This window comes from Aegilops tauschii, chromosome 3 (genome assembly GCF_002575655.3).
Source record: "Aegilops tauschii subsp. strangulata cultivar AL8/78 chromosome 3, Aet v6.0, whole genome shotgun sequence".
In the NCBI taxonomy this organism is placed as follows: Eukaryota; Viridiplantae; Streptophyta; class Magnoliopsida; order Poales; family Poaceae; genus Aegilops; species Aegilops tauschii.
The window spans coordinates 19,135,600-19,157,228 of NC_053037.3; the positions used below are offsets into that span (position 1 = coordinate 19,135,600).

General features: G+C 44.3%; 1 pseudogene; it reads left to right on the plus strand.

Moving 5' to 3' along the window:
* Positions 1-12,098: 12,098 nt before the first annotated feature.
* The window catches only part of LOC141042621 (protein FAR1-RELATED SEQUENCE 5-like), a 52,512-nt pseudogene continuing 42,981 nt past the window's right edge, over positions 12,099-21,629 (plus strand).

The following is a 21,629-nucleotide window of genomic DNA, read 5'->3' on the forward strand; positions in this document are numbered from 1 at the left end:
AAAACACAGAATTCTTTCAAAGAGGTTTGAGTGGATGGGATGTTTCCTATGAAATCTAGTGCAAATGAATCATATGGAAAAAATCCTATGGTTTACAATCCTACGAATCAAACAACCAAGATAGGAAAAATTCCTAATGATTAGAATCCTCCAAAATTCCTTTGAGAATCCTTTGAATCAAAGAAGCCCTTAATCTATTTTATGATTCATGGAATTGTGCGTTGTAAAGCATAAAGTAAAAACAAATAATGACAATTCAACTACAAAAAGTTTGGGCAGTTATGATACGGAAGATTCTAGAACAAAAGAGAACCACTGTTATTTTCAGGTTTGTGCATTATGCTTAAGTTCAACCATGGAGTCTACTAGATTGTACATCTGGCAAAATCCGGTGGGGGGCTAGAAGATGGTGCGAGGGGCCGAGTGGAGGGAGACTATGAAGGAATGCACAAGTGCGAGATCGATATTTAGAGAGAGGGGCCGAACATGTGCGTTGTTGCGCGCAGTGGCGGAGCCATGAAAAATAAATGAGCTAGGGGGCCAAGCATTGCTAATCCTTTACGAGGAGGGTCAATTCATGAACTTAAACCATTTTTAGCAGCAATTGTCTAATGATCACATTCATATTAGCCTCGATATATAGTGATGTTAGGGGGGAGGACTCTTACTGCCCCCTGTCTTCGCCATTGTGCACGCGTCTGAGAGATGAAGCGGAAGGCATGGATGATGAGAGGGGGACGTTGGATATATAATTAATGTGGGTGTATTAGCTATATATGTTAATCCTATATAGAGAGGTATAGATTGATCGATGTGGACGTGGGAAAGAGGGTGAGACCTCACTGGATATACCGATTGATCGGTTTGTGTGGAAAACTATGAAAGACCTAGCTATATACACACATACATAGAGGAACATCGATCGTTGCGCATGCATGCGTGAGAGATAAAGAATGCCCGACATGATGGAGAGTGGGATGTGTATGGGTGTGTGCCTTCATGGGAGACCGACCTGAAGAAAAAGATTGTATGCGTGCGATGGATAATGCCGACTGGTAGTGTGTGTGCATGCATGCATGAGAGAAAGTTAGTGGTACAATTATAAAGAGAAGACTAATGTGTGGGTGTAAAAGAATAGATGAGGTCATAATCAATGTAAAGTTGAATTCAAATTTTTGAATAAGAGATCCCGATGTTTGAAACCCATGCATGCATGAATATAACGGAGATCTGCGCGGTGTGGTTTGGAAACGAGCATGTTGTAATGTATACACATTGAACAAGGTCAGACTCATTTGAATTTGAGATACCGGTGGCAGACATCATTTGGCCACGTCGCATCCGTGCATGGACACACTATTCTAATTGGAGATGATGGGCGGCTTTCGCATCACATATCTATATCTATACCCCTATATCTATATTATATTTTATATTTTTTATATTGTGTGCGGGTAACTTTAACTTTGAAAGATGGTCGTTGGATGAGGCGAATCCGATGGTCCAAAGATGGCAAATTTGAGCACTACTGGCCGTTGGATATCATCTAGATTCCACCAGATTTCGCCACATGTATAATCTAGAAGACTCCATGGTTGAACTTAAGCATAATGCACAAAGATCAAAACACAAGCACTTCTTATTTGTTCTAGAATCTTCCGTATCAGAATTGCCCAAATGTTTTTCTACATGATTTGCCATTATTTGTTTTTACTTTATGTCTTACAACGCACAATTCCATGAATCTTAAAATAGATTAGCTTTCTTATAAAAACTAGATGATTTTGAATGAAATGAACTATAAGAATTAAACGAACATCTACATCATGCATATATGACTCAAAGCTTGCATGCTATAATGTGGTATTTATTCATAATTTGGTTGCCAAATCTCATGCGTGCAATGCACGTGTACCTTACTCTAGTCTAAATGGTGTTTGTGTGTGTGTTGTGCGTGTTGAGGTGCAAATTGTCTTTTTTGGGGTACACGTTAAGCTTGTTCTTCCGAAATTTCAAGTTGCGCCTTGTTATGCCGAAAATTCAAGCTAGCGTCTCTGTCTATCGTGCTGCGAAACTCCCGCCTCTTCAACCCGTGCCTTGTTAGCCCGAAATATTTAAGATATATCTTTGTCTCGTTGTGCTCCGACAACTCCCTCCATCTCAACCCGCGCCTTGCTATTCCGAAATTACAACGCGCGCGAAAACTCCCACCTCCTGAGAAATCCCGACACGCGAAATGCCCGTGGTACCCCTGAACCGAAAGAACCGCCTCAAATCGGTGGGGGTACTTTCGTAACTTACCCCATATTTCGGACAAGAGCGTCTCTAAGCCATGGTTCCCCACTGCCATCCCATCCGCCCACCCATTCGTACACCGAGGCCGCGAAAACCCGCGACGAAACCCCACACCCTGCTCCGTCCGCCACCCAGCCGGAGCCTCTTCCCCGACGACGTCGTCCACAGCAACACCTCGACGTCCCTCATCCACCGTACCGGATGAGGATCCGTCGTCGATCTCATCGTCCCGCCGGTTCAGCCACCCTGTCCTCCACCCCCAAGGAGCTGCCCCGATGTTCCCCTCGTCTTTCGTGCCACCTCCATTCCCACACCGCCGTCTTCACCTGCACCAACGGAAGAGCATCATCATCACCGTTTCCTCAGATGAAGCTGCGGCCTAATCGGCGCCACAAAGAGGTTGTACACTAATCGCCGCATTTTCTTTTTGATTCGATCTCACGGTGCTGGCGGCGCTCGGTCCCGAGCCGACACGGCGCGGCTCCATCCACGGCGGCGTCGCCGGCCACTTCCTCCACGGCGTCGCTCCCTCGGTGGCGACGTCCACATCAGTAGGAGCTGCTGCTGCTTTAGCTCTCGCTCGCGCTGCTGCTCTGCTCTTGCTCTCGGTCCCCTGCCTGGTCTGCTCTTGCTATTGCTCTTGCTCGCGCTGCTGCTCTCGCTGTTGCTCTTGCTTGCGATGCTGCTCCGATTTAGCTACACTTCAGTCGACTGAATCGACTTTTGGGTCAGTCGATTTTCAGGGGGTGGGGGGCTCGCCGGGGTGAAGGAAGAACCAGCCGCGGCGGGGAGGGGGGCTCGCGGGAGAGGTACCCCACTATCTATCTTAGGGTTCAGGATGGGGGCAGTGGTCGCCGGCGGTGGCGGGGCGGTGGCGTGGGGATCGCCGGAGAAAAAGCTCGGCACAGGGGGGCCTAGAGGGATGGTCGGGGCGGCGGCGGACCGGCGGTGGGGAGTGTTTTCGGGGCGGACGGGGCGGCGCACCGCCGGCCGCGAGCGGCGGGGGCCTGCTGTTTGGCCGGTGGTGGCTGGCGGCTCAGGGGGGTGGAGGTTGAAGATGAACCGCAGGCCCTTGATTTCGTATCCAACTGCTGCAAAATCGACTGACCAGAGATGAAAAAGTCAGTCGACCGACGTGTAGCCTCACCTTGCTAGTGCGCTATGTTTCGACAACAAAATTCAGTTTCGACAGCAAAATTCAGTTTCGACAGTTAAGTTCAGTTTCGACAGTTAAATTCAGTTTCGACAGTTAAATTCAGTTTCGACAGTTAAGTTCAGAGATGAGCGGCTGATGTATTTTACATCTAGCACTTTGTGGTTATGTATTTTACGTCATGTATTGGAGATGCTATTAGAATTCCACTCAGGTTAACGTTGTTCGTTGTCTCTCTTGTCCTGCTTCGGCGTCGGCGTCGTACAACTCACCGGAGCTGCTCCAACGACGAAACCCTCCATCACAGCGGAGCAGTACCTCGGGCTCCATGTCCAGACGCCTAAGATCTTCTTCCCCTCCTCCGACAGCCAAGTCAGCCAGAGCATCCTCACCGGCCAACCCAACCACGCTGAGATCGACATGGCTTCGCCAAAGAGGTTGTACACTTGTTGCATCTCTTTTTTACTCTACATGTTATATATATTGTCCACTGAGCACTCGTAGTAACGGGAAATATGATTATTTTATCCTACTATATGACAAGCAGTGAGGTACCAGGCAACTTAGCTATCCATGATGGACTCTCTTGAACGCCATCCTTATTTATCTCTGCGCGTTTGAGCTGTGCATTTGTCAATGGGCCTGGGAGTTGAGCTAGTATGGCAGTGGCCTGGGTCCAAAGTAATAGAAGTAGCACAAAAACATTTTTTTAGTGTAGGATTTTCCTTGCTCAAGCCTGCCTACTAGAATCGCCAGTGCTTGAAAGGAAAAGTGAATGAAAAACATCGGAATTGGAAAGTTTCCTATGGTACTACTTTTCATGAATTTGGTGCAAAGGAATGGAGCAAAGGAAAACTGTAGGATTTGTTCCTTTAGTGTCTTCTTGAAAGAAAAACCGTAGGAATTCTAATTTCCACTTCTCCTCCTTTTCATACTCCTATTCATCAAGCACAAGACTAAGAGATAGTAGCATAATAGCATTATAACCATACATTTTCTTGTGGTTTGACTTAATCTCACCATGCTTTTTTGCATCCTGTGATCATCCAATTTTTGTGAATCAAACACCCAGATTGGCAGAAATCCTGTGTTTTTAATTCTCTGTTTTGCATGTGCATTCCTATCCTATTCCTGTCTATTTCCTATCTCTGCATTGTTAGAATCCTCAAATTCAAACAAGCCCTTACTCAATTAATTCTGTTACAGATATGTGTCAAAGAAAACCTTATGTGGTTTGTCCTGCTCCTGCGGCGTTGTGTTCCACCCCAGCTCAGCTGCTCCAACGACGGAAGGGTTCACCACAGCAGGGATCCGCTCTCCAGACTGTCTTTCGCCGCCTCAGATCTTCTTCCCCGCCGCCGGCAGCCACGGCAACTGCGTTACCATCATCAACTGAGCAGATGACCTTGAGGACTACACGGGTCCGCAAGAGAGGTCGCACTCTTCCGTGTCTGCTTACGTTATGCGTCGCTTAATATGATGACATGCTACATTATCATCGTGTTCACCTATTAGACTCCGAGTCAGGTCCAAACTAATTCTGAAACTTGAGTATTTAAATGGTTGTGGGGTACATATTGGGGCAGCAATCAGTACTATTTGTCTACTATCTGGTTAATCTCCGGTGTCTACTATGAGTTTCATGTTGGGTGCAAACAAACATTAAAGGAGCCATTATTTGTATTTTTTAACAAAAGCTATTATCTGCCTGCTATCATTGGTTTTGGGTCTACCCACAGTTTGCTACCATCACTCTGGATTTGTGCATGCACTCCTTACATAATCTCACTATGTTTTATTCCTATGCATACCAGTTATTGTACACAATGGAACTGATCATGTAGAGCAAAAGAGAAGAGCCTTGCGTGGCAATAAAATTTCATGCAGACGTCGTTCCATGGTGGGCACAAAGGCAGCCCCCCCTCCACCCATTTCGGATCGTAATCAAGAGGAAGATAACTGTTCTGAGGGGGATTCAGAAGGAGAAGACCACTCCTATTTACCCCATGAGGTCTTTGCTCTAACTTGGCATGCTGATGTTGGTAATATCATGCATATGGTGCCTTGCATTGCTTACTGTATACATTAAAGATGTCATCTGCTTAGTTTAGACATGCTTTGTGTCAATGTCATCTGTTTAGTTTCTTTATCGTATATGTGAATCATGCAATGCCATCTTGTCTAGACAGGCATCATATATGTGAATTTTGCAATGCCACCCTGGTTAGGCAGTCATCTTATATGTGAATTATATCATGCCATCATTTTTTTATTACGTGTTAAATTTGTCAACAATTTTAGTACATTCAATTACTCTTCCTGTGCATCAGCCATTCGGCACGGTCATGGAAAAATCTGGAGTGGAAACAAGGTCTTCAGAGCAGACAATGCTATCTGACGAAGTGCATGTCTTGCTGGTTACCGATAGTTCCTCAGAGGAGGATTCAGAGACAGATCACCAGTCATATCCCCCCCCCCCGAGGTGCATGCCCTAACTTGGCAAGGTTATGTTGCTCATATCGTGCGTATGGTATCTTGCATTGCTATGTCATTTTCTTAGTTTAGACATGCTTTGTGTGAATGCCACATGTTTAGTGTCTAATTACCATATATGTGAATTATGCAATGCCATCTTGTTGCAAGACATTATGTATGTGAATTATGCAATGTTATCTTGTTGCAAGGCATTATGTATGTGAATTATGCAATGCCATGCTGTTTAGGCAAGCGTCATATATGTGAATTATATCATGCCGTCCTTTTTTTGTATTTCTCATTTCTTTTGTCGACAATGTTTATATATTCAACTGCTCTTCATGTGCATCAGGCATTTGAATTGGTGATGGAGCAGACAATGCTACCTGCTGAAGCAGATATCTTGCTGGTTACAGATAGCTCTTCAGAGGAGGATTTAGAGGCAGATGACCAGTCCTATTATCCCCCTGAGGTGTATGCTCAAACTTGGCAGGGTTATATTACTCATATAATGCATATGTTGTATTGCAATGCTTAGTTTTTACATCATATACACAATATTGAATGCCATCTCCTTAGTTAACACATCATATATGCGATTGCCCTCTGCTCACTTCCTTAGTATATAAATCATATATTTGAATTATGTCATGCCATGATGTTTACATAGACAGCATGTATCTGAATTATGGCATGCCAACCCATTTTCTAAAGACATAATATAGTTATATCATCTCATCCTGTTTACATAGTCATCATATTTTAAATTATGTCATTCTATCCGTGAATTATATCATGCCAATCATGTTTCCATCGACGGCATGTTTGTGATTTATGGCATGCCAACCACTTTAATAGACACATCGTATAGTTATATCATGTCATCATGTTTACATAGTCATCATATTTTGAAGTATGTCATTCTATCCTGTTTAGTTAGCCATCATACATGTGAAATTGTGTCATGCTATCCTGTTTAATTAGCCATCATATATGTGAAATTATGTCCTGCTATTCTGTTTGCTTAGACAACATAAATGTGAATTATTTCATGCCCTGTTTTCTTCCCTACTATCCATTGCACCTGTCTATCTTACAATGTCTGTACATTCAAATACTTTTCTTGTTTATCAGCCATTTCAATTGGAGGGAGTGATGGCAGTATCTGTGGGAGTAAAAACACGGTCTTCAGAAAAGATCGTGCTACCTGTCGATGCAGATAGAACCACGGTTGTACTTGCCCAAGAACCAGCCCCACCACACATAACCCACACTCATGCAGAGTGTACCCCTACCCAGTTGGACAGAGAACCAGCTACACCCCTTCTAACCCCAACCCCAGCAGATAGACACCCAGTTCCCGTTGACACAGCACCGTCTCCACCACAGAGCACCCAAACACGAGCAGTTAGTAAGGCAACTGCAGTGCCCAAATCACGAGGACCACCACTCCGAACCCAAAGTCAACGCTTAAAGCAGAAGAAGAATTGTTCTCAGGTCAGGTTCTGTAGCTATGGTTCACACTACTTTGCTCTTGCATCACTGTATTTACTGATACGAACTAATTTCAAATTTGAAGGATGCAATTGAAACTCCAATGGCGCAACAGGTATATTTTAAACCTGTTTCTTCAACGTGTTTGGCTGTTTGCTATTGTAACTTGATCTATGTTGATTTCAGTTTCAATTGAATAAACAGTTATGTTCTCATGCCATGCACATTACAAGTGTTGTTATTGCTGTGTAGTTTCCCACACTTATATTCTATCTATGCTGCTTTGTCTTAAATAGATATGATTCGAACTATATCTATCTTGATTTGGCAACATAAACTAGAATGATATAGACCATGCAGTGCCATACTACATAGATATATGTTTGTTTCATGCTGTTATCCTGTCCACCTTACTACTGAACTGGTTTACCAAAATGAGTTTCATATACTACATTGTAAACCTGAGATATGTTTGTTTGTTTCTCTTTTAGAACGCGGATAAAATATTGGAGAAGAGTACCCTGTTATGCAATGGTAAAGGAAGTAATGCAGATAAGGTTCAAGATAGTGAGACATCCCTGTTGGTCTCCAAGAAAGCTGATAAAAACTATATTGAAGACACTGAGACAACCCCAAAGTCCTGTCTTGATGTAGTGTTCGAGTTACTGGCTACCACTGCTGGCACCAGCTCTTCGAACTCGTTGCCTGAATCAGTTCGGCTTCTTGAGTCTCAACTTCAAGTTGAAAGACATCGATCAGATGTTATGCGACAGGAAGCCGAAGGACTGAGGAAGTCCCTGCAGAATTCAGATGCATGCTTTCTGGTGCAACAGCAAGCGCTGGAGGACTTAAGCGCCAAACAAGAGAAAGTTAATAAGCTTGCTAAGCATCTTGCCAGCATTATGGGTACCCAAGATATTGTTTCTTGAGCTCTTCTGAAGTGGTTTCAGTTCTGGACTTGTTTTGCTGCGGCGTTTATATGCTGCTGTGTTCCCTATATTTGCACTGGTGGCGAACTTTGATGCCCAGTGGATGTAATATGTGTAATAGCCGTGATAGCCTAGTGTAATTTGCTTGCTTATTTATTTCCTTGTTGTCTTGTTTATTTGTTTGCTTGTAGTCAGTGCAGTTCTTTTTCTGCGGTTTGCTAGTGGCTGCAATAACCTATTTTTTTAAACTAGGCCACAATAACCATGGGCTAATATTTACTGTAGTGACACTGGGCCTCCTACGGGCCATAGAAACAGTGGGCCTTCTACGGGCCGTAGAAACAGTGGGCCTTCTACGGGCCGTAGAAATAGTGGGCCTTCTACGGGCCGTAGAAACAGTGGGCCTTCTACGCGTCGTAGAAACAATGGGCCTTCTACGGGCCATATCATCAATGGGCCTTATACGGGCCGTATGCTCGATTGGCCAAACATGGGCCAAACAGACCGCATTCTGGCCGTAAACGGGCTAGACTTGGAATCGTCCGTTCATGGGCCGACCATAACGGGCCATCGTTAATAGGCCGTATTTGATGACGCTATGAAAACGGCCCAACGTATTAACGGACCACAAACGGGCCGACTGTAACCACGGGCTGAATTTGGCCCACAAGTAGAAAATGATAGTAACGGGCCGTAAGTAAACGAATGCTAGAAAATAGCCCAAGAATAAATGGGCTGTGAGAAGGCCGAAAGATAACATGGACTGGAAATGGCCCAACGGAATAACGGGCCGTTAATGGGTATAAAGTGATACACTGTTCTTTACGGGCCAGTTTCACCACGGGCCGTTAATGGGTGTAAAGTGATACACTGTTCATTACGGGCCAGTTTCACCACGGGCCGTTAATAGGCCAAGAGTTACATAGGCCTCATATGGGCCGAAAGACGTCATGGGCCATACATGGGCCGAAGTGAAAACGGGCTGGAATCATATTGGATGGCCCAGATGACGCTACTGGGCCTAATTCGAATAGGGCGTAACGGGCCTTGGGTTAGCGGGCTGTAAATGGGCTATATGCGAACAGGCCGTTAACAGGCTTTCCATGGGCCGGCCCGCCACCTTTTGACCAAGTCAAACGGGCCGGCCTTTTCACAGGAATGGGCCTCTGTTGGGCCATGCCACGTGTCGACGTATCATAGGTGCCTTCTGTCCAATGAGTGGATGACATCTGTCCCAGCGATGAGCCGACACGTGTTTCCTCCAGCCAATGCTGATTTTACACGTGGAAAATCCCCATTGGCCGGGGCTGTTAACGGGTTATCGGATCCAAAACCCGACCCGATAGCTTAACGGCGTTCCATTACGGTGGATGCCACGTGTCGGTCACCCTTGACGAAAGCACTTTTGTGACGCGCGATTTATCGTCATGAAAGTGGACACTTCCGTGATGATAATTTTGGTAATGTCATGGAACACTTCTACGACAGCACAGGTATGACTATCTTGATTCTGTCATAAATTTGTCATGGATGTACATGCATGACAAAAACGCGACCTACTGTGACAAACACGTATCATCATGGAAGTGGTTTTTTTGTAGTGCTACCACTCGTCCTCAGCTCGATCATCGGAGGTTGCTGCGTCCCAACGGTATTGATGGATGGTGGCTCTGGGATAAACGTCCTATACACAAGGACCTTGGAGCGGCCCGACATACCGATGGAGGCCCTACGACCCTCCAACACAGAATTTCGAGGGATAATCCCAGGGTAAAAGGCAGAGCCAATGGGAGAAATAACATTGGAAAACATATTCAACAAAGGCATCAATTATAGATGTGAGCTCATGAGCTTAGAGGTGAAAGAGAGAGAAGAGGAGAGAGAAGGGAAGCGGGCTGTAGACTTACAGCCGGCTGTAGCATGAGCTCCAAGAAGCTTTGTGAGAATGAAAGGTGGGTCATACGTTGACAAACTAGTAATTTCTTATAGCCAACTATTATACGTGTTAGCTATTACATTGGTTGTAAATGACATGGCAACATGTTATAGCCAGCAGCTGGCTATATTATTAACCATGCTCTTACAAGCTATCAGGTTGGAAAAAGAAAACCTTTACAAGCTCACGGAATGAGGAACGAAGCACAAGGAGGTACACGAACACCAAAAGCCAGAAAATTCCCAAAGTACAACTGGGAGCGGCGGCCACTGGTGAGCCCAGCAGAAGGGATATACCTGGACCAAGTGGAACGTCTGCAGGAACCGCTCTGCAGGAGGGATGACACCTGTTGATAGGTCTCCAAGACCACAATAACAAGGAGGTCGAAAAAGCACGACCAACCAATGAGGCCTCCACAGCATAGCTGCAACCAGTAATGTTGTGTTCGGGAATCCTCTCCTCCTCCGCCAGAGAGCGGAGCGGGAGGAGCACCCCTTTCGCCGCTCGCTAAAATTAAACTGCATGCCGCTCCGCTCCGCGGCGGAGTTACAGAGCAGAGTGATTCCGAACGGCCCCTAAATTTTGTACTTGTCATTTACATTTCCAGCATCAATTTCCTTTTCTAGGAGAGTCATCGTGGAACAATCATAATTAGTTCGATCGTGTATATAACAGGCAATAAAGTGATTTGTTACGCAAGCACTTCTGTTTTGTTACACCATATGTCACTAAATGAAGTACACAAAATATAAAAGTACTGAAACACCCTTGGAACTCTTTGTGGATGGTGCAAGAGATCTCTTTACTTGTGACTCGGGGCTACGTCATTTTTTGGACCTTTCGGCAGCTCGGCAGTAAAGGCTGCATCCAGAGACCCTTCAAAGTACAAGTACGGGGGATTGTATTCGAGGTACATAGACCTCCTGCCTCAAGAGGCAGGAGGCTAACAAGGCTAACGGCCTAACCTAGTCGCTAGAGTTCAGACAAATCTTAATGTATGCAGAGAACTGGCCCAGAGCTCGCTGCCAATGTCAGTGCACAGCGGCACCGACCAGCAAGCCGAGCTTGCAAAGGGGACTTCGTCCATGGAACGAGATCCTCTGACGTTGGCGATTCCAAGTCAGAGGGACGTCCTTCGCTTGGCACCGTCCATCAACCATCAGACGCTAGCTCTCTGGTTCGCTCAGATCAGCACCAAAACGAGCGGCCCATGCGGCCCACTACGAAGCGAGGGAGGCAGGCGAGGGGGAAAAAGGCGCGAAGAGTACGCAGACGGCGGCAGCCGACGAAAAAGACATCGCCGGAGCCCGGAGGTGGACGCCCTGCTCTGCTCATCAATATCACGTAAGTCCTACTACTCTGCTCCTCTCACGCCATCTTTCACATGAATAAAAACACTACAACTAATCGAACTTTCACCATCAGGTTGCTTTGGAACTGGATCAAGTTTCCATTTTTCTCATGGAAGAATCAGCTTGTTGAACTTGATCAAACATCTTTTCTCTCATGGAGGAAGCAACCGAGATGGAAGAACATGCCAACACAGCCCACCAGGATTTCAATTCCAATAGGTAATTTCTACACATATTCAGATTTACATAATTTCTCAATAGTTCTGTTACATAATTTTTGCACATATACAAGTCTGCATATATTCAGATTTACATCATTTCTCAATAGTTTAAGTGTTACTATTACATAATTTCTGCACATATGTAAGTCTGGACATATTCAGATTTACCAAGTTTCTCGATAGTTCAGTGATACTTCTACAATCCCCTTACTCGTGGTGTTTTTACTTTGCAGAGTTGTATTGCCTAGTTTGGTACCTTATGTTGGCATGGAATTTAGAAGCTTAGATGAGGCTTGGTCATATTGGCTTAGCTACGGTGGGCAAAAAAGGCTTTGAGGTTAGGAAAAGGTATACTAACAAAAGTTCAGCCGAAGGCAAGGTTACATCATGTAAATTTGTTTGTGCAAATGAGGGTCAGCGAGCACAAGACAAAAGGGATCATTTGACAAAGTGTCCTCGAGCTGAAACTAGAACCAATTGTGAAGTGCACTGATACGTCTCCGTCGTATCTACTTTTCCAAACACTTTTGCCCTTGTTTTGAACTCTAACTTGCATGATTTGAATGGAACTAACCCAGACTCAAGCTGTCTTCAGCAGTATTGCCATGGTGTTATTTTTGTGCAGAAACAAAAGTTCTCGGAATGACCTGAAACTTCACGGAGATTATTTTTGGAAATAATAAAAAATACTGGCGAAAGAATCAAGCCCAGGGGGCCCACACCCTGTCCACGAGGGTGGGGGCGCGCCTGCCCCCCTGGGCGCGCCTCCCTGCCTCGTGGGCCCCCTGGAGCTCCACCGGCCTCAACTCCAACTCTATATATTCAAGTTCGGGGAGAAGAAAATCAGAGAGAAGGATTCATCGCGTTTTAAGGTACGGAGCCACCGCCAAGCCCTAAACTCTCTCGGGAGGGCTGATCTAGAGTCCGTTCGGGGCTCCGGAGAGGGGAATCTGTCGCCATCGTCGTCATCAACCATCCTCCATCACCAATTTCATGATGCTCACCGCCGTGCGTGAGTAATTCCATCGTAGGCTTGCTGGACGGTGATGGGTTGGATGAGATTTATCATGTAACACTAGTAGAAAAGGGGGCTTTTGTCCCGGTTGGTAAGGGCCTTTAGTCCCGGTTTTTGAACCGGGACTAAAGGGTCGTTACTAATGCCTCCCCCCTTTAGTCCCGGTTCTTACACGAACCGGGACTAAAGGCCGTCCACGTGGACGCAGCCTAAAGGAAATTTTATGATTTTTTTTAAAAAGAAAATTTTAAATTTTTTTTTAAATTTTTTTTTGATTTTCAAATTTCTGAATTATTTTAACCTCTAATCTCTAATCACCACCCCTCATCACTGCTCAATTCATCCTCTAATCTCTAATCACCCCTCATCATTCCAAATCATCTAACTTCCCGGACGGTCACCCATCCTCTCACTACTTCCGGGTTCTATTCTCCCTCGTTTCCAAGTCTGCACTTGTTGTTTTCCTCACAATAGTAAGATGTCAATTCTATTAACCCTCAGGAATTTAGCTTGAGCATGAAGTGACACATTTCACTGTTTGAGTTTGAAACTATTGTTTTAAAAAACAATAATTATTTAGTAACACTAATATTTCTGGAATAATTAGTTTGACCATTGTTTGACCACTGTTTGACCACAGTTTGACCACAGTTTGACCAGATTTGACCAAAATTCAAAAAAACTGAAATAATTATTTAGTAACACTAATATTCTAGAATAATTAGTTTGACCATTGTTTGACCACAGTTTGACAACAATTTGAAATTTTTTGCCTCTCCAGATCTTAAAAGCCCCGTATCTTTTTTATGTTAGGTTTTTGAGGATTTTGAAAATGTTTAACGGTTTTCGAGTAGATGATTTTTTCATATAAAAAACATTTTCATCCAAGTTCGTATGCAAAAGTTATGCCCATTTTAAGAAATTGCAGAGAGATTTTGCAAATAAAGTCGAAATTCATATTTGTTAATTTTCCCAACAACTAGACCACATATCACATGGGAAACTTATTTTATTTTATTTTTTTGACATTTCCATCATTTTCTTTTGTTTTTTCTAAAACTGAAAAGGCGGTCCACGGGGGGGGGGGGGGGGGGGGGGTAGAGTTTGATGGGCCCTTTAGTACCGGTTCATGCCATGAACCGGTACTAATGCCTCAAAGCCCATTAGTACCGGTTGGTGCCACCAACCGGTACTAATGGGCATCACACCCTTTAGTCCCGGTTCGTGGCACCAACCGGGACTAAAGGGCCCAGGTGAACCGGGACTAATGCCTTAGCCGCATGAACCGGGACCAATGCTCACATTAGTCCCGGTTCGTGACTGAACCGGGACTAATGTGAATATTGCCCTGTGACGAAAGCCCTATTTTGTACTAGTGTAATCGAGTTAGTTTTATTAGGGTTTGATCCCTAGTATCCGTTATGTTCTGAGATTGATGTTGCTATGACTTTGCTATGCTTAATGCTTGTCACTAGGGCCCGAGTTCCATGATTTCAGATCTGAACCTATTATGTTTTCATGAATATATGTGAGTTCTTGATCCTATCTTGCAAGTCTATAGTCACCTACTATGTGTTATGATCCGGCAACCCCGAAGTGACAATAATCGGGACCACTCCCGGTGATGACCGTAGTTTGAGGAGTTCATGTATTCACTATGTGTTAATGCTTTGGTCCGGTACTCTATTAAAAGGAGGCCTTAATATCCCTTAGTTTCCATTAGGACCCCGCTGCCACGGGAGGGTAGGACAAAAGATGTCATGCAAGTTCTTTTCCATAAGCACGTATGACTATATTCGGAATACATGCCTACATTACATTGATGAATTGGAGCTAGTTCTGTGTCACCCTATGTTATGACTGTTACATGATGAACCGCATCCGGCATAATTCTCCATCACTGATCCTATGAGCTTTTCACATATTGTTCTCCGTTTATTTACTTTTCCGTTCCTACTGTTACAATCACTACAAAACCCAAAAATATTACTTTTGCTACTGTTACCGTTACTTCCATACTACTTTGCTACTAAATACATTGCTGCAGATATTAAGTTATCCAGGTGTGGTTGAATTGACAACTCAACTGCTAATACTTGAGAATATTCTTTGGCTCCCCCTGTGTCGAATCAATAAATTTGGGTTGAATACTCTACCCTCGAAAACTGTTGCGATCCCTTATACTTGTGGGTTATCAAGACTATTTTCTGGCGCCGTTGTAGGGGAGTATAGCTCTATTCTTTGAGTCACTTGGGATTTATATCTGCTGGTCACTATGAAGAACTTGAAAGACGAGAAAACTAAAATTTATCCCTCAACTACGAGGGGAGGGAAGGAACTTCCATCTAGCTCTACACTTGTTTCACCTTCTGTTTTGAGTAAGCTTGCGACACCTAAACCTGCTTCTGCTATTAATTCTGATATGTCGCATGTTATTGATGATGCCACTTCTGCTATGCGTGATACTTATGATGAAACTACTTCTATGCTTGATACTACTGTGCCACTTGGTGAATTTCTTGATGAACGACTTGCTAGGGCTAGAGAGAATGAAATTATTGAAACTGATAATATTGATGAAAGTGATGATGAAGATTCTCCCCCTAGATATGAATTGCCTGTTGTTCCTGAGGATTATGTTATGGATGAAGAAACTACTAGAGACTTTCTTGCTTGCAATGATAGAAGTGATCTTAAGAAATTATTAGCTAAGCTGAAACAAAAATCTCTGAATGCTAGAATGAAATATGATCCTGCTTATGCTACTACACCTATCTTTGTTACTCATAAGGATTATGATTTCTCTGTCGACCCTGATATAATTACTTTGGTTTAATCTGATCCTTTCTATGGCTATGAATCTGAAACTGTTGTGGCACATCTTACTAAATTAAATGATATAGCCACCCTGTTCACTAATGATGAGAAAACTCGGTACTATTATATCCTTAAAATATTTCTGTTCTCATTAAAGGGTGATGCTAAGATATGGTTTAATTCTCTTGATCCTGGTTGTGTGCATAGTCCCCAGGATATGATTTATTACTTCTCTGCTAAATATTTCCCTGCTCATAAGAAACAAGCTGCTTTAAGGGATATATACAATTTTGTGCAAATTGAAGAAGAGAGTCTCCCACAAGCTTGGGGGAGGCTTCTCCAATTACTTAATGATTTGCCTGATCACCCTCTCAAGAAAAATGAAATACTTGATATCTTTTATAATGGACTAACCGATGCTTCCAAGGACCACTTGGATAGTTGTGCTGGTTGTGTTTTCAGGGAAAGAACAGCTGATGAAGCTGAAATTCTATTGAATAATATGTTGACCAATGAAAATAATTGGACACTTCCTGAACCAACTGCTAAGCCAACTGTGAAGAAAAGGGGTGTTCTATTTCTCGGTCCTGAAGATATGCAAGACGCAAAGAAATCTATGAAAGAAAAAGGTATAAAAGCTGAAGATGTTAAGAATTTACCTCCTATTGAAGAAATACATGGTCTTAATTTACCGCCTGTTGAAGAAACACATGGTCTTGATAACCCGACACAGGTAGTGTCGTGGAATTGTCACGGCAGATGTCCTGGTGAAAGGACTTAGTCGTGGAGCCATCGCAACTAGGAAGAAAGAAGGGGTTAATCGAGACAAAGGACACGAGGTTTATACTGGTTCGGCCCCTTACGGTGAAGGTAAAAGCCTACGATCCAGTTTTGAGTGGGATTACCTATCTCTCGATAACCAGGGAGCGAATCCGCTTGACCTAGCTCTCGATCTGATGTTACTTGCCCTGAACCGCCGTCGGGTCGTCCCTTTATATACAGAGGTCAATGCCCAGCGGCTCAGAGAGTCCCGGTCGGCTCATAAACAGTGTCCGGCTCGGTTTCACTCTATTCCTGCCTTATAATACAAGTTTACATATATATATATATATATATATATATATATATATATATATATATATATATATATATATATATATATATATATATATATATATATATGGCGGTTTATCTCTACGGGCCTTAAGTCGCCCTTTGGGCCATGGGCCCTTAACTAACCCGCCATCTCCAAGAGTTGTCTTGGGCTTCAAGAATAATCATGAGTATAACCCGGCCCCTCCTGGGCGGGTCATACCAATAATTATATCCCCAACAATAGGCCCCAGATTGATTTGAACTGTTTCATGTCAATCTTCATCACTTTAAGAAAAGTCTTATGTTCTCTGTCGAACGGAAATTTGTAACCCGCCATGACGTCATCTTCTGGATTTGCAATGACCCAACGTGACGTCATCTGTCATTAATTTATATTTTATCCGACGTATCTCAATGGATCTTTATCTTTAATAACCACCCCGAGAATCGAGGCGTCCTGACAAGCTGGATACCCATAAATTTCGGCCTCCTCATTTTTCGCGCCCACTTATCAGTCTTTTCCTTATAAATAGGCACGACTGGTCTTTCTCCATTCTCCCCCTTTCCGTCGTCTTCTTCCTCTCGCAACCCCACTGCTGCTCGAGCTCCGCCGCCGCCGCAACGCACTTCGTCTTCCTCGACCCCGGCCGCTGCATCAACCTGAGCTCATCCAGAGAACGGCGGCGACCCTCCGCAGTAGATCTGCGTCCGTAAGTCTCTGCTTTTCTTCACCTTAGATCCGCATTAGGGTTTGCAAGTTCCTCTGTGTTCTTCGCTGTTCATCACGGATGCTCCGTGGTTTCTCCATTGCGTCCTCTTTTGATCTAAAAGAAGTACTAAACTTATGCGGTAGCTGTTTCGCATCCATTTCAGACGCTAGTAGATCCCCTTTTCTTGTACAAAGGCCTCTTTAGAACTGATGAACTCCTCTATACTGGTTTGTTAGGTCTAGAATATTTTTCTCCTTTTCTGAGCATCCGTCGATCCAAAATAATGATTGCAATCTATGAAACATGTTTTTATAACACTTAGTCGATATCTGCATCTTGATAGATCCACCTAGCCATGGCGGCTCACACCACCGGCTTTAAATTGAAATGCTCAATAGATAACTTCAACCACACATGGCGGCTCAAATAACTTAACTGCTCATGGCGGCTTAAATAATCTGACATAATTAGCCATATGCCATTAGGTCCCTTTGAAAGCCGCCATCTTGAATATGCACTGTAAGTTTTCCTCCGGCTTACGGTTAAACCGGCAATTTCACTCTTTGTTAGGCTTCCATCTTCATAATGCCGCCGAAAGTGCCCAAATCACCTGTTACATGCAAATCGGTCAAATCCATCATCACAGAAGGCACACTTGCCGATTTTGTGAAGACTGCCTATCTGCCAAAGAAAGAAGTCATGTCCTACTGTGCTCCTGATCCAACAGAGGAAAAGCCTCAACCCAAAGAAGGGGAAGTCATCGTCTTTACTGATCACATGAACCAGAGCTTTTCTCCACCCGGCTCAAACTTTTTTAGAGACGTCCTGCATTTTTTTGACCTCCGACCTCAAGATATCGGGCCCAACTCCGTATCTAATATTTGCAATTTCCAAGTGTTCTGTGAGGTGTATCTTGGAGAAGAATCCAACTTGCTGCTCTTCAGAGAATTATTTTATTTGAACCGCCAGAATGGACGTGCCAACGGGCCTAGCTTGGAACTTGGTGGGATCTCAATCAGCGACGGAGAGACTGCATTTTTCCGTATGCCGATCCACCGAGTCACCCCAAAGACTTGAACCAGACGTGGTTCTATTGTCAAGATACTTCTCCGACTGGTGAAAACCCTCTGCCCGGCTTTCGCACCCTGCGCCTCGAGTCCACTCATCCTCTACCAGATAAGTTGTCTCCTGCTGAATGCCAGAAACTTGCCCCACCATGAGTAAGGTCAAAGCTCTTCTGGGGAATGGCTTAAATGGCATTGATTTGGTCCGGGTTTGGCTTGCTTGGTGGGTTATTCCATTGAGCCTCCGCCCTGGTTTGATGTGCGACTACTCAGGCCAGAAAAATGATCCTCTGCGGCACAGCCCTGACGATTTACCTGATGACGTCATTGATAGGACAAAGTCACTCCTGAATGAGAGCCTGGCAGACTGTGGCAAAGTAGGTTTAAGACCTTTCTGCAAGGCTAACCCGGCCCCAGCGGTAAGCCACTAATTTAAGCATTTTTTCTTTCACCTTTGAAGGTTTTACCTTTACTCAAAACTCTTGTTGTAATTCACAGGCCACTGACGAATTTTGGAAGGCCAAGTATGATCATGAAGCTGCAAAGAAAGCTAGAAAAGCTAAGAAAGCCGCCAGGAGAGCCGCCGCCAAGAAGAAAGGAAATAAACCCAGCGCCTCGGACATGCTTCGACTAGAAGACACCTCTGAGTCAGAGGTAGCTCTTGATTCTCTAGGCTCCTTTTTTAACTATCTTATTGACTCTAATTATCATTGGGAGGATACAGGAGCGAGTCACGCAGTGGTTGAAGATGTAACTATTATTTCCTCCGACTCCGAGCCTTTGCCAAGACAGAAAGTCCGAAGAGTAACCCGGAAAGTAAGATTTTCACATCCTTTAGCTTACCAAGATCCTCAATTTCTTTTGAAGCAACAGATGTGTGAGAGCCGCAGGCAGACCCAGACCAAAAAAGATGCGGAACTCTCCTCCGGCTTACCCGATGTAACAAGGAAACGCCGGAACGAGGTCACTTCCGATTTATATTCTATTTATCCTTTGGCGGGTCTCACTCGCCAGCCACTCAACTCTTCTGACTCAAATTATCAGGAAACTTCACCTTCCTCCGGCGAGTCAATGCAATCCAATTTGCCATCTTTTAAAACCGCTCCAGGGTAATGACAACCTGCTTAATCTGTACTCATTTAAATTTTTTGTATTTATACTAACCTTTTGATCTTATGCAGTGGACAAGCGAAGCCCAGCAAAAGGGCGAAGAAGAACAAGCCGGCCGAAGAGCCGATCTTAAATGAGCCAGAACTTGGATCGGCCACACCTGAAGCCTCCACTCATGAGCCACCGCCTGAGCCACCTCATGATATGCCAACGCCCACTACTAACCCGCCTGTCGAGCAAGCCGTCGATGGTTCTAAAAACCCAGAATTCCCTAGCCCGGCCAAGACGGATGATCCTCAAGATCTTGATATCGAAATCACCAAGACCGGCTTTATTGAACCGGGGTGGCCTACCATGCTGGCCAAACATTCTGCCAAGGAGGAACTTCTTGAACGCCGCAGAACTAAACTTGATGTTGTTGATTATACTCATATGAGTATCGGAGACATCTTTTCTGGCTATATGAGCCAAGTGCACAGCAGCCGTGACATAGAAATTGACATGGTGAAGCAGATGCACCAGAAGTTTGAGGTACAGTCCTTTCTCCATATTCATTTATCCTTACCATGCCAGCCCCCAAGTGTATTGCTTATGATGAATATGTTGTAGACTTTAGAAATAAACTTAGAAATATTAGTAACATAGTTGAATTAAAACACACAAGAATTCCGGCTTACTCCGTAGTCCCCAAGGGGCAGTTTAATTAGTATGATTTAACCGGTTCTTCATATGGTTGCACAGAACAAAGTATTTCAAAGGTTTAAACAGCAATATGCATTAGCCCCCAAGTGCCAAACACTCTTGCTTGCAAAGTGGTTGGGACTTACTGTCATGAACCGCCACTGTAAACAAAATTCTTCAGCACACATTAGCCCCCAAGTGCCAAGTGTTATTGCTTGCAAAAGACTTGGGACTTAATATGGCAACTTGATAATCCCTACTTTTTGACCCGATATTTATACAGGCCACCACCAGTCAACTTGAATTAGAAGTATCTGATTTTAAGAAACGCCTGGAAGCACAAGAGACCGAAACCCAAAAGGCCAACTCCAAAATTGAATTCAGTGTATCTGAACAAGAAAAACTGAAAAGGGCTTTAAAGCACAGAAGAAAGCCTGGGCTGACAAAAAAATCGCTTTGACCAATCGAGCTGAGAAAATAGAGGCGGCTCTTGCGGAAGTGACCGCTGAATTATCCGGCTTAAAGCGCCATATATCTCAGATGGTGTCAGCAATCTTTGGTAAGTCCTCTTGCAAGTGTTAAATACTTGAATCTTTCTAATAAGTATCATATCGTCATGAACTCACCTGACATTGTAATGCAGGCCCCGGGAGTTCCAATCCGAACCAAAGCATGTTGATAAAGCTGAAGGCGGTTTATACGCTGGTGGAACAACTCTATACCGAGTCTCAGCGTGCCTTAGCAGCAGTGGCCTTGTCAAACGAAGTCCCCACACTCCTGGCGGATGTATTGAAATGGCTTGTTGTGCTTCCCCAGCGGGTTAATGAATTAAGGTGATCTTCTGCGAGAGCCGGAGCCATAGCTGCATTAAGCCGGGCCAAGGCGTGGCTGCCGGGGCTAGACCCGGCCGACATCGTCATTGGATATCCAAGCTTGAAGGAGGACGGCACAACATTTGCACAGAAGGACTTCACCGCTTGTGTGAAGGAAATACGCCCTGTGGCCACCCTGATTGGTAATGACACAGACCTTACCAAGTATCAACCGGGTTATGACGCAGAAAATCAGTGAATTCCAACGCCACATTATAAAGTGATCAGCCTGATCCCTCCAATTCATAAGCATACCTTCGCCCCTGAAGTTGACCTGGCCGGATTAATTGATGATGAAGCTGAATTTGAAGCTTTGAGTGGCATTGATTGGTCATCATCAACCTTCCAGGACAGGGAACAGGATGGAGGAGCGAAAAGGGATGATCCGGAAGCCTCAGGCCAACAACACA